Source organism: Eleutherodactylus coqui, chromosome 2 (genome assembly GCF_035609145.1).
Source record: "Eleutherodactylus coqui strain aEleCoq1 chromosome 2, aEleCoq1.hap1, whole genome shotgun sequence".
Classification (NCBI taxonomy): domain Eukaryota; kingdom Metazoa; phylum Chordata; class Amphibia; order Anura; family Eleutherodactylidae; genus Eleutherodactylus; species Eleutherodactylus coqui.
The window spans coordinates 324,793,189-324,800,688 of NC_089838.1; the positions used below are offsets into that span (position 1 = coordinate 324,793,189).

The 7,500-nt window shown below is 39.7% G+C and overlaps 15 non-coding genes across 15 annotated transcripts; all 15 read left to right on the top strand.

Moving 5' to 3' along the window:
• Positions 1 to 82: 82 nt before the first annotated feature.
• Positions 83 to 164, top strand: TRNAS-CGA (transfer RNA serine (anticodon CGA)). The gene has a single exon. It is a non-coding gene; the product is annotated as a tRNA-Ser (tRNA).
• Positions 165 to 452: 288 nt separating this feature from the next.
• On the top strand, positions 453 to 534 carry TRNAS-UGA (transfer RNA serine (anticodon UGA)). Its single transcript has one exon. It is a non-coding gene; the product is annotated as a tRNA-Ser (tRNA).
• A 633-nt stretch (positions 535 to 1,167) lies between these two features.
• On the top strand, positions 1,168 to 1,249 carry TRNAS-CGA (transfer RNA serine (anticodon CGA)). The gene has a single exon. It is a non-coding gene; the product is annotated as a tRNA-Ser (tRNA).
• A 282-nt stretch (positions 1,250 to 1,531) lies between these two features.
• On the top strand, positions 1,532 to 1,613 carry TRNAS-UGA (transfer RNA serine (anticodon UGA)). The gene has a single exon. It is a non-coding gene; the product is annotated as a tRNA-Ser (tRNA).
• Positions 1,614 to 1,874: 261 nt separating this feature from the next.
• Positions 1,875 to 1,956, top strand: TRNAS-UGA (transfer RNA serine (anticodon UGA)). The gene has a single exon. It is a non-coding gene; the product is annotated as a tRNA-Ser (tRNA).
• Positions 1,957 to 2,590: 634 nt separating this feature from the next.
• Positions 2,591 to 2,672, top strand: TRNAL-CAA (transfer RNA leucine (anticodon CAA)). Its single transcript has one exon. It is a non-coding gene; the product is annotated as a tRNA-Leu (tRNA).
• Positions 2,673 to 2,952: 280 nt separating this feature from the next.
• TRNAS-UGA (transfer RNA serine (anticodon UGA)) lies at positions 2,953 to 3,034 on the top strand. Its single transcript has one exon. It is a non-coding gene; the product is annotated as a tRNA-Ser (tRNA).
• Positions 3,035 to 3,668: 634 nt separating this feature from the next.
• Positions 3,669 to 3,750, top strand: TRNAL-CAA (transfer RNA leucine (anticodon CAA)). Its single transcript has one exon. It is a non-coding gene; the product is annotated as a tRNA-Leu (tRNA).
• Positions 3,751 to 4,030: 280 nt separating this feature from the next.
• Positions 4,031 to 4,112, top strand: TRNAS-UGA (transfer RNA serine (anticodon UGA)). The gene has a single exon. It is a non-coding gene; the product is annotated as a tRNA-Ser (tRNA).
• A 634-nt stretch (positions 4,113 to 4,746) lies between these two features.
• Positions 4,747 to 4,828, top strand: TRNAL-CAA (transfer RNA leucine (anticodon CAA)). Its single transcript has one exon. It is a non-coding gene; the product is annotated as a tRNA-Leu (tRNA).
• Positions 4,829 to 5,108: 280 nt separating this feature from the next.
• TRNAS-UGA (transfer RNA serine (anticodon UGA)) lies at positions 5,109 to 5,190 on the top strand. The gene has a single exon. It is a non-coding gene; the product is annotated as a tRNA-Ser (tRNA).
• A 634-nt stretch (positions 5,191 to 5,824) lies between these two features.
• On the top strand, positions 5,825 to 5,906 carry TRNAL-CAA (transfer RNA leucine (anticodon CAA)). Its single transcript has one exon. It is a non-coding gene; the product is annotated as a tRNA-Leu (tRNA).
• Positions 5,907 to 6,186: 280 nt separating this feature from the next.
• On the top strand, positions 6,187 to 6,268 carry TRNAS-UGA (transfer RNA serine (anticodon UGA)). The gene has a single exon. It is a non-coding gene; the product is annotated as a tRNA-Ser (tRNA).
• Positions 6,269 to 6,902: 634 nt separating this feature from the next.
• TRNAL-CAA (transfer RNA leucine (anticodon CAA)) lies at positions 6,903 to 6,984 on the top strand. Its single transcript has one exon. It is a non-coding gene; the product is annotated as a tRNA-Leu (tRNA).
• Positions 6,985 to 7,264: 280 nt separating this feature from the next.
• Positions 7,265 to 7,346, top strand: TRNAS-UGA (transfer RNA serine (anticodon UGA)). Its single transcript has one exon. It is a non-coding gene; the product is annotated as a tRNA-Ser (tRNA).
• The last annotated feature ends 154 nt before the right edge of the window (positions 7,347 to 7,500 follow it).

Sequence of the window (7,500 nt, forward strand, 5' to 3'; positions counted from 1 at the left end):
TAGACACACTTAGGGCAGTGCTTTATTTCAATCTGTCCAACGATACTATCCAAAAGGCACCCGATGAGTGGAGATAAAATGGGCTGTGATGGCCGAGAGGTTAAGGCGTTGGACTCGAAATCCAATGGGGTCTCCCCGCATAGGTTCAAATCCTGTTCACAGCGGAATGTTTTATACGCTCTGAGAGAAGAGAAGTCCTTTCAGAGAAATAATTGCATGCGCTCTAAATTTAAAAGAGATTCCAAACCTCTACCACACACACATTCACAATGGAGACTATAATCTCCATAAAGGTAAGGTCTAGCCAATGAAAACTAAAGTTTTAAGAATGTGGGGAAAAAAAAAGCTTTGAAAGAAATCAAGCAGTTTAACCTACTGATTTGAACTTTTTTCATGTCAAACCCCCAAACCTGCTGTTTCCCCAAAAAATCCAACAAACAGGTGGAAATGCAGCTGTGATGGCCGAGTGGTTAAGGCGTTGGACTTGAAATCCAATGGGGTTTCCCCGCACAGGTTCAAATCCTGTTCACAGCGGAATCTTTTATACACCTTAAAGAGAAGTCAGAGAAATAATTGCATTCGCTCTAAATTAAAAGGACATTCGAAAGCTTTGACACATACACATTTTCAATGGAGACTATTATCTCTATAAAGATAAGGTTCGGACAATGAAAACTAAGATTTTAAGAGCGTTGGGAAAAAGCATTGATAGAAATCAAGCGGTTTATCTTATTGATTTAAGTTTTTTCATATCGTAGTGTCAATTGTTAAAAAAGTGCTTCTCCTTACTTCCCAAAGCCTTACTTCTTCTCATGAACCTCACACCACACCTGTCTCTGTCTGTAAAACAATACCTTAAGCAAGAGGCCTATCTCATGACTGTGTGTTGAAGAAAAAGTTAAGACACAGTTAGGGCTACTCCTGAGTTCAGAGACGTCGCTCAACTGTATTCTCCAAAACACACCTCATTAGTTTTCCAAAACCGTCTTCCTTCTCATGAACCTTACATCACACCTGTCTCTGTCTGTAAGTCAACAGTCATACGCAAGAGGACTTTCTCATGACTTTGTGTGGCAAAAAAGGGCTAGACACACTTAGGGCAGTGCTTTATTTCAATCTGTCCAACGATACTATCCAAAAGGCACCCGATGAGTGGAGATAAAATGGGCTGTGATGGCCAAGAGGTTAAGGCGTTGGACTCGAAATCCAATGGGGTCTCCCCGCATAGGTTCAAATCCTGTTCACAGCGGAATGTTTTATACGCTCTGAGAGAAGAGAAGTCCTTTCAGAGAAATAATTGCTCTAAATTTAAAAGAGATTCCAAACCTCTACCACACACACATTCACAATGGAGACTATAATCTCCATAAAGGTAAGGTCTAGCCAATGAAAACTAAAGTTTTAAGAATGTGGGGAAAAAAAGCTTTGAAAGAAATCAAGCAGTTTAACCTACTGATTTGAACTTTTTTCATGTCAAACCCCCCCAAACCTGCTGTTTCCCCAAAAAATCCAACAAACAGGTGGAAATGCAGCTGTGATGGCCGAGTGGTTAAGGCGTTGGACTTGAAATCCAATGGGGTTTCCCCGCACAGGTTCAAATCCTGTTCACAGCGGAATCTTTTATACACCTTAAAGAGAAGTCAGAGAAATAATTGCATTCGCTCTAAATTAAAAGGACATTCGAAAGCTTTGACACATACACATTTTCAATGGAGTCTATTATCTCTATAAAGATAAGGTTCGGACAATGAAAACTAAGATTTTAAGAGCGTTGGGAAAATCAAGCAGTTTAACCTACTGATTTGAACTTTTTTCATGTCAAACCCCCAAACCTGCTGTTTCCAAAAAAAATCCAACAAACAGGTAGAAATGCAGCTGTGATGGCCGAGTGGTTAAGGCGTTGGACTTGAAATCCAATGGGGTTTCCCCGCACAGGTTCAAATCCTGTTCACAGCGGAATCTTTTATACACCTTAAAGAGAAGTCAGAGAAATAATTGCATTCGCTCTAAATTAAAAGGACATTCGAAAGCTTTGACACATACACATTTTCAATGGAGACTATTATCTCTATAAAGATAAGGTTCGGACAATGAAAACTAAGATTTTAAGAGCGTTGGGAAAAAGCATTGATAGAAATCAAGCGGTTTATCTTATTGATTTAAGTTTTTTTCATATCGTAGTGTCAATTGTTAAAAAAGTGCTTCTCCTTACTTCCCAAAGCCTTACTTCTTCTCATGAACCTCACACCACACCTGTCTCTGTCTGTAAAACAATACCTTAAGCAAGAGGCCTATCTCATGACCGTGTGTTGAAGAAAAAGTTAAGACACAGTTAGGGCTACTCCTGAGTTCAGAGACGTCGCTCAACTGTATTCTCCAAAACACACCTCATTAGTTTTCCAAAACCGTCTTCCTTCTCATGAACCTTACATCACACCTGTCTCTGTCTGTAAGTCAACAGTCATACGCAAGAGGACTTTCTCATGACTTTGTGTGGCAAAAAAGGGCTAGACACACTTAGGGCAGTGCTTTATTTCAATCTGTCCAACGATACTATCCAAAAGGCACCCGATGAGTGGAGATAAAATGGGCTGTGATGGCCGAGAGGTTAAGGTGTTGGATTCAAAATCCAATGGGATCTCCCCGCATAGGTTCAAATCCTGTTCACAGCGGAATGTTTTATACGCTCTGAGAGAAGAGAAGTCCTTTCAGAGAAATAATTGCTCTAAATTTAAAAGAGATTCCAAACCTCTACCACACACACATTCACAATGGAGACTATAATCTCCATAAAGGTAAGGCCTAGCCAATGAAAACTAAAGTTTTAAGAATGTGGGGAAAAAAAGCTTTGAAAGAAATCAAGCAGTTTAACCTACTGATTTGAACTTTTTTCATGTCAAACCCCCAAACCTGCTGTTTCCCCAAAAAATCCAACGAACAGGTGGAAATGCAGCTGTGATGGCCGAGTGGTTAAGGCGTTGGACTTGAAATCCAATGGGGTTTCCCCGCACAGGTTCAAATCCTGTTCACAGCGGAATCTTTTATACACCTTAAAGAGAAGTCAGAGAAATAATTGCATTCGCTCTAAATTAAAAGGACATTCGAAAGCTTTGACACATACACATTTTCAATGGAGACTATTATCTCTATAAAGATAAGGTTCGGACAATGAAAACTAAGATTTTAAGAGCGTTGGGAAAAAGCATTGATAGAAATCAAGCGGTTTATCTTATTGATTTAAGTTTTTTTCATATCGTAGTGTCAATTGTTAAAAAAGTGCTTCTCCTTACTTCCCAAAGCCTTACTTCTTCTCATGAACCTCACACCACACCTGTCTCTGTCTGTAAAACAATACCTTAAGCAAGAGGCCTATCTCATGACCGTGTGTTGAAGAAAAAGTTAAGACACAGTTAGGGCTACTCCTGAGTTCAGAGACGTCGCTCAACTGTATTCTCCAAAACACACCTCATTAGTTTTCCAAAACCGTCTTCCTTCTCATGAACCTTACATCACACCTGTCTCTGTCTGTAAGTCAACAGTCATACGCAAGAGGACTTTCTCATGACTTTGTGTGGCAAAAAAGGGCTAGACACACTTAGGGCAGTGCTTTATTTCAATCTGTCCAACGATACTATCCGAAAGGCACCCGATGAGTGGAGATAAAATGGGCTGTGATGGCCGAGAGGTTAAGGTGTTGGATTCAAAATCCAATGGGATCTCCCCCCATAGGTTCAAATCCTGTTCACAGCGGAATGTTTTATATGCTCTGAGAGAAGAGAAGTCCTTTCAGAGAAATAATTGCTCTAAATTTAAAAGAGATTCCAAACCTCTACCACACACACATTCACAATGGAGACTATAATCTCCATAAAGGTAAGGTCTAGCCAATGAAAACTAAAGTTTTAAGAATGTGGGGAAAAAAAGCTTTGAAAGAAATCAAGCAGTTTAACCTACTGATTTGAACTTTTTTCATGTCAAACCCCCAAACCTGCTGTTTCCCCAAAAAATCCAACAAACAGGTGGAAATGCAGCTGTGATGGCCGAGTGGTTAAGGCGTTGGACTTGAAATCCAATGGGGTTTCCCCGCACAGGTTCAAATCCTGTTCACAGCGGAATCTTTTATACACCTTAAAGAGAAGTCAGAGAAATAATTGCATTCGCTCTAAATTAAAAGGACATTCGAAAGCTTTGACACATACACATTTTCAATGGAGACTATTATCTCTATAAAGATAAGGTTCGGACAATGAAAACTAAGATTTTAAGAGCGTTGGGAAAAAGCATTGATAGAAATCAAGCGGTTTATCTTATTGATTTAAGTTTTTTTCATATCGTAGTGTCAATTGTTAAAAAAGTGCTTCTCCTTACTTCCCAAAGCCTTACTTCTTCTCATGAACCTCACACCACACCTGTCTCTGTCTGTAAAACAATACCTTAAGCAAGAGGCCTATCTCATGACCGTGTGTTGAAGAAAAAGTTAAGACACAGTTAGGGCTACTCCTGAGTTCAGAGACGTCGCTCAACTGTATTCTCCAAAACACACCTCATTAGTTTTCCAAAACCGTCTTCCTTCTCATGAACCTTACATCACACCTGTCTCTGTCTGTAAGTCAACAGTCATACGCAAGAGGACTTTCTCATGACTTTGTGTGGCAAAAAAGGGCTAGACACACTTAGGGCAGTGCTTTATTTCAATCTGTCCAACGATACTATCCAAAAGGCACCCGATGAGTGGAGATAAAATGGGCTGTGATGGCCGAGAGGTTAAGGTGTTGGACTCAAAATCCAATGGGATCTCCCCGCATAGGTTCAAATCCTGTTCACAGCGGAATGTTTTATACGCTCTGAGAGAAGAGAAGTCCTTTCAGAGAAATAATTGCTCTAAATTTAAAAGAGATTCCAAACCTCTACCACACACACATTCACAATGGAGACTATAATCTCCATAAAGGTAAGGCCTAGCCAATGAAAACTAAAGTTTTAAGAATGTGGGGAAAAAAAGCTTTGAAAGAAATCAAGCAGTTTAACCTACTGATTTGAACTTTTTTCATGTCAAACCCCCAAACCTGCTGTTTCCCCAAAAAATCCAACGAACAGGTGGAAATGCAGCTGTGATGGCCGAGTGGTTAAGGCGTTGGACTTGAAATCCAATGGGGTTTCCCCGCACAGGTTCAAATCCTGTTCACAGCGGAATCTTTTATACACCTTAAAGAGAAGTCAGAGAAATAATTGCATTCGCTCTAAATTAAAAGGACATTCGAAAGCTTTGACACATACACATTTTCAATGGAGACTATTATCTCTATAAAGATAAGGTTCGGACAATGAAAACTAAGATTTTAAGAGCGTTGGGAAAAAGCATTGATAGAAATCAAGCGGTTTATCTTATTGATTTAAGTTTTTTTCATATCGTAGTGTCAATTGTTAAAAAAGTGCTTCTCCTTACTTCCCAAAGCCTTACTTCTTCTCATGAACCTCACACCACACCTGTCTCTGTCTGTAAAACAATACCTTAAGCAAGAGGCCTATCTCATGACCGTGTGTTGAAGAAAAAGTTAAGACACAGTTAGGGCTACTCCTGAGTTCAGAGACGTCGCTCAACTGTATTCTCCAAAACACACCTCATTAGTTTTCCAAAACCGTCTTCCTTCTCATGAACCTTACATCACACCTGTCTCTGTCTGTAAGTCAACAGTCATACGCAAGAGGACTTTCTCATGACTTTGTGTGGCAAAAAAGGGCTAGACACACTTAGGGCAGTGCTTTATTTCAATCTGTCCAACGATACTATCCAAAAGGCACCCGATGAGTGGAGATAAAATGGGCTGTGATGGCCGAGAGGTTAAGGTGTTGGATTCAAAATCCAATGGGATCTCCCCCCATAGGTTCAAATCCTGTTCACAGCGGAATGTTTTATACGCTCTGAGAGAAGAGAAGTCCTTTCAGAGAAATAATTGCTCTAAATTTAAAAGAGATTCCAAACCTCTACCACACACACATTCACAATGGAGACTATAATCTCCATAAAGGTAAGGCCTAGCCAATGAAAACTAAAGTTTTAAGAATGTGGGGAAAAAAAGCTTTGAAAGAAATCAAGCAGTTTAACCTACTGATTTGAACTTTTTTCATGTCAAACCCCCAAACCTGCTGTTTCCAAAAAAAATCCAACAAACAGGTAGAAATGCAGCTGTGATGGCCGAGTGGTTAAGGCGTTGGACTTGAAATCCAATGGGGTTTCCCCGCACAGGTTCAAATCCTGTTCACAGCGGAATCTTTTATACACCTTAAAGAGAAGTCAGAGAAATAATTGCATTCGCTCTAAATTAAAAGGACATTCGAAAGCTTTGACACATACACATTTTCAATGGAGACTATTATCTCTATAAAGATAAGGTTCGGACAATGAAAACTAAGATTTTAAGAGCGTTGGGAAAAAGCATTGATAGAAATCAAGCGGTTTATCTTATTGATTTAAGTTTTTTTCATATCGTAGTGTCAATTGTTAAAAAAGTGCTTCTCCTTACTTCCCAAAGCCTTACTTCTTCTCATGAACCTCACACCACACCTGTCTCTGTCTGTAAAACAATACCTTAAGCAAGAGGCCTATCTCATGACCGTGTGTTGAAGAAAAAGTTAAGACACAGTTAGGGCTACTCCTGAGTTCAGAGACGTCGCTCAACTGTATTCTCCAAAACACACCTCATTAGTTTTCCAAAACCGTCTTCCTTCTCATGAACCTTACATCACACCTGTCTCTGTCTGTAAGTCAACAGTCATACGCAAGAGGACTTTCTCATGACTTTGTGTGGCAAAAAAGGGCTAGACACACTTAGGGCAGTGCTTTATTTCAATCTGTCCAACGATACTATCCAAAAGGCACCCGATGAGTGGAGATAAAATGGGCTGTGATGGCTGAGAGGTTAAGGTGTTGGACTCAAAATCCAATGGGATCTCCCCGCATAGGTTCAAATCCTGTTCACAGCGGAATGTTTTATACGCTCTGAGAGAAGAGAAGTCCTTTCAGAGAAATAATTGCTCTAAATTTAAAAGAGATTCCAAACCTCTACCACACACACATTCACAATGGAGACTATAATCTCCATAAAGGTAAGGCCTAGCCAATGAAAACTAAAGTTTTAAGAATGTGGGGAAAAAAAGCTTTGAAAGAAATCAAGCAGTTTAACCTACTGATTTGAACTTTTTTCATGTCAAACCCCCAAACCTGCTGTTTCCCAAAAAAATCCAACAAACAGGTAGAAATGCAGCTGTGATGGCCGAGTGGTTAAGGCGTTGGACTTGAAATCCAATGGGGTTTCCCCGCACAGGTTCAAATCCTGTTCACAGCGGAATCTTTTATACACCTTAAAGAGAAGTCAGAGAAATAATTGCATTCGCTCTAAATTAAAAGGACATTCAAAAGCTTTGACACATACACATTTTCAATGGAGACTATTATCTCTATAAAGATAAGGTTCGGACAATGAAAACTAAGATTTTAAG